Consider the following 4,381-nt stretch of genomic DNA (forward strand, 5'->3'; position numbering starts at 1 on the left):
TATCTCTTTTAAAACCTAATACTGATATGATATATATTCTCTGATGCTCTTTCTCCACACCATACGTTTATAGTTTGTGCAAATATGTGATTGTGGTGTTTGGTTTTGTTCTTTTTTTTTTTTTTTTTTTAGGATGATTAATTGTGAATTGATTATATGAATAATTGATCTGTGATTGTGTTTGTGAATCTGTCTCTCGAAGACTGAAAATTATATGAATAATTGATCTGTGAATGTGTGATTGTATTTGCTGTCAGTAAAGTTATATTATATACTAGGATTAGGGGTTGTAAAAAATAATATAAAATAATGTTCATTTGTTTGACTACAACAATAGGAACATGCACAAACAGACCAACAGAGGATAGTGATTCAGGAAACAAAATCCAATAGTTAGGAAAAGTGTGTTAGCTAGTAGTGCATTATAAATTCATAATGTTGTTTTTTCGCGTCTATGTTTGTCATTTTATGGATTTTGTAATGCCGTTTGCTTGGCTTTTGGATTAGGTCCATTTAGGATTTAAGAAGTTTGGGTATTGCTGGTTAATTTTGTATTTTGAAATATGGATTTTTTATAATGTGGTTTTGATATTATCAGTGGTATCAGGTACAGTAGTGTGAGTTTAGAATGCTCAAAAATATTCATAATGTCGGTAGTGAGTAAGTAGGGATGTGTTTGGGGTGTGGGCAAGTAACAAATATAAAAAGACAAATAATTAATATAATAAACATGTCACAATTTTTTTTTCTTATATTTCGGTCTCCTAGATTGAAATCCTGAGTCCGTCTCTAGGTAAAAATCCCTTAAATTACCTCATAACTAGTTTTGACAAGTGGGGTTAGTAGGTATGAATTTGATTAACAATGAGGATTGTTGAAAATTAAAATTAAAAAATTAAAAAATTAAAAGAGAGAGAGAGAGAGAGAGAGAGAGAGAGAGAGGAACCCAAATTTCATGTTTTACAGGTTGTGTAATCATTAGAAATGGAATTATAATACCTTCTCCTTATTGATCAAGGACACGACAGTAAACGCCTATAGAATAAATCCTCTTTGATCCTTGTATTAGTTCTTGTACACCTGTTGCACACAGACCCTTTTGTAAGTCATCATAAATTAACACGACTTTCATAATTCATGTTGGTAGTTTCTCCGATTAGTTTTTTATTTTTATTTTTATTTTTTAAATGAAGTCTAAATATGAATTTTATGATTTGGCCCATGTGTGTTTTTAACTTTAGTTGGGTAAATGAATATTAAATAGAAGTCTTTGAATTTTATTTTTAATAATTTTATAATTACAATCGGGAATAAAGATTTGAACCCTGAATGTCGTGGACATAAGAGATGCTAATAAATTAAGTTACATGGCTCTTAATGAATACTTTGAAGTTTTTGCTAAAAAAAGTAGTAATTACTCCCACTATTCTAATGCCCTTGGTTTATTCCCCAATATTTCATGATTTTTGTTGTCAATGATAATTTTCTTTTTAAATATTCAATTTTAGAAAAGAATATGTCAATTAAGTAGATAATAGAGAATAAGTTTTTTTTTTTTTTCATGGGAAGAGACAGAGAATAGGTTTTTTTTTTTTTAAAAAAAAAATACAATTCCCAAACTGAGGAGCTAGAGAGCAACAATAAACTCTAGAAAAAATATTGTTTTTGTTCTCTCTACCTTCGCCCTCTCAAAATTTTAAATTCTTTAAGAGGAGATTTTATACCTTACACACGTCAAAACCTTGAGTATTGTTGGTGTTGGGGAACTAATGGAGTAGTCCTAAATCTTTGAGAGGCCTTGAAGTAATCAAAGAGACTTGATGGATCACTAACAAGGAGAAAAGATTTTTGGAATCAGTTGCTAGCAGGAGCTAGAGGCTAAAGTACTTAAGTCATTACTTAGCTAGGTGGGTTTTGTAAGTGGCTTGTAATGCAACTATTCTTGTTAGTGGATCATTTGTTGCTATAAACCCCGAAGAATTTTTTTTGCCTAGTTTTGGGTTTTTCTCTCTGTGAACACTTATTGTGTTCTTGTGGGTGTGTTTAATTGTTTGTGATTTGTTTTTTTGATTATCTATCCATGATTTTTTTTTTTTTTTTTTTGGAGAAACTATTCAGGCATATGTTAATTGGTTAATTATAATTACAATCAATCTTAATTCGATAGATAGGTTAAAATTGACATAAGCCTTAAAATCGGGGTCTAAAGTGTAACTCTCAATTATTGTTATTGTTGTAGTAACGAAAATTAACCTCATTCCACGCCCATGGTATAGTAAAAGAATAAACCACTGTGCACCCTTAGCACGATGATCAATCAAGTATTAAGTGCTTGTGGGGTGTAAGGAGCAAGGGACGAGATTCAAATCTTTTAGGAGAGAGTTTTGCACACATATACACTTAGATTAGGTTAAAGTAGAATTTTTATTTTGTATCCACACAGAAAAAAAGAATGAAGAGTAAATAAAATTAAATTTTAAGGTTCAGTGGCTTGCTCAAATAAGCTCAAGGTTCGCTTGAGCAAAGTTGCGTTGCAAGCAAAGTATCAATCGAGAAACAGAATTCCCAAAAAGACACAAAATGCTTAAAACAACATTTAAAGTGATCCCGCTCGATATTATCCTAAAGACATGGTTTCCTACACCCCTTAAACAAAGTCTTTGTGTGGGGGACAGATATTGTCTTGAAGAGAAATGAATCATTAATGCCTCTAAGCCTACTGTTTTTGTGATCCTTTCATTGTTTCACCATATTTGCCCAACAATATATTCAACTTATCCTTTAACAAAACAATCTTCTTGTAAAAAACCATCAAATATCTCCCTATAACTATTCATAAATAATATAAGGTTGTAACCTCACACCATAATAATTTTTACTATTTTTATATGGCAAGTTTCAAGTAATTTCCATTTAAACCTCGTAGTGTTGAATAAGTTTTATTTAAACCTTATAGATTCAAATGGCTCATACCTCTCATGCACAAACAATATAATATTATAATATCCATCACTGCTAAACTATGGGGACTTAGAGATGGATTAATCCTTTTCTCTCAACTTATTCTCATGGCCATGAACTTAATGCAAATGCTATTGTATGCCTTATGAACAATTCAAAAGAATCACTCTGTAAGTTTGATCTTCTAGTTGATGGCTGCAGGTAGCTTCTTAGTAGAATACCATTGAAGACGGTTAAAAATTGCCTTAAACTCCTAATTTTATTTGGTTTGGGTTTCCTTGACATGGAAGAAAATGTTTTTCCTTGGTGCAAAAGACAAGGATTTTTCTTGACATGGAAGACAAGGATTCTCCTCAACATAAAAGGAAAAGGTATTCATTGTTCAAGAAGTAGTTGGTAATATTCTTTATCCATCAAAGGATAGAATTTAGAGTCTTATAAATAGACATTGTTGCAAAGAGTTTGGTAACTTTTGCCCAACGCTCCTCCCACATAGGGAGAAGAGAAGACTTCTGGAAGATTATGAGTGGGTTTTTTTGAAGAGTATTTTGGTAGATCTTTTGGGGTTGAAAGAAACCCATGGTTATGTGGTTGAGACTTCAAAGTGCGTTTGTTTTGTGAGTGTAGTTTTTGGGTGTGTTTGGACTTTGGGTTTGTGAGTTAATTTGTGTTAGTGAGAGATTTTGTTTATGTTTGTGAGTGTTGTTTGTGTAGTTATGGGTGTTTTGAGGTTTGATTAAGTGTGAATGTGTGATTGTAGTCTATATTATTGATAGTAGATTTTGGTTGGTATTACCCATGGACGTAGGCATGGAATTAGCCTAATCATGTTAAATGTTGTTATCTTATTTGAATGTTTTATTTTCTTGTTCATGTGAATGTGTTTCCATTAACCCAAATCATAAGAATTGATATTAGAGTTTTCACTATTGCACAACAAATACAATTAACCACTACTATAGAGAGGTTAGCGAGTGTGATAATACACTTGCCCAAATGGGGGTAAAACAATCCCAACAAAAAAAAAAAAAAAAGTGATAAGAAGGAATTTAGGCCAAAATGGGCAAATGCCCTTTTCGCGCAAAAAATTTAGCATTTTGCCCTCTTTCTCAAAATAATTAGGGAAAAACCTCTCTTTTGTAACTCGACAATACCAAAGTTGAGATTTATTGAAAAACTTGATGTTCCTATAGTCGAGTTTTGTATGAGGTTTATACATAGAATAGAATTGCATAGGTAAGAGTTTGTATGGAAGTGAAACCTAGTTATGGCTTGTAAAATGTCAAAAATAGGTTTAATATAATTAGATAATCAATATTCTTTTTAAATAAAAATAAGGTTAAAATTGTAATTTAACAAAATTCAAAAAAAAATTACCAAAGGAATTTTTTTTTTCTTAAAATTAGCACTCTCTATTTGA

This window comes from Quercus robur, chromosome 3 (assembly GCF_932294415.1).
Source record: "Quercus robur chromosome 3, dhQueRobu3.1, whole genome shotgun sequence".
NCBI lineage: Eukaryota > Viridiplantae > Streptophyta > Magnoliopsida > Fagales > Fagaceae > Quercus > Quercus robur.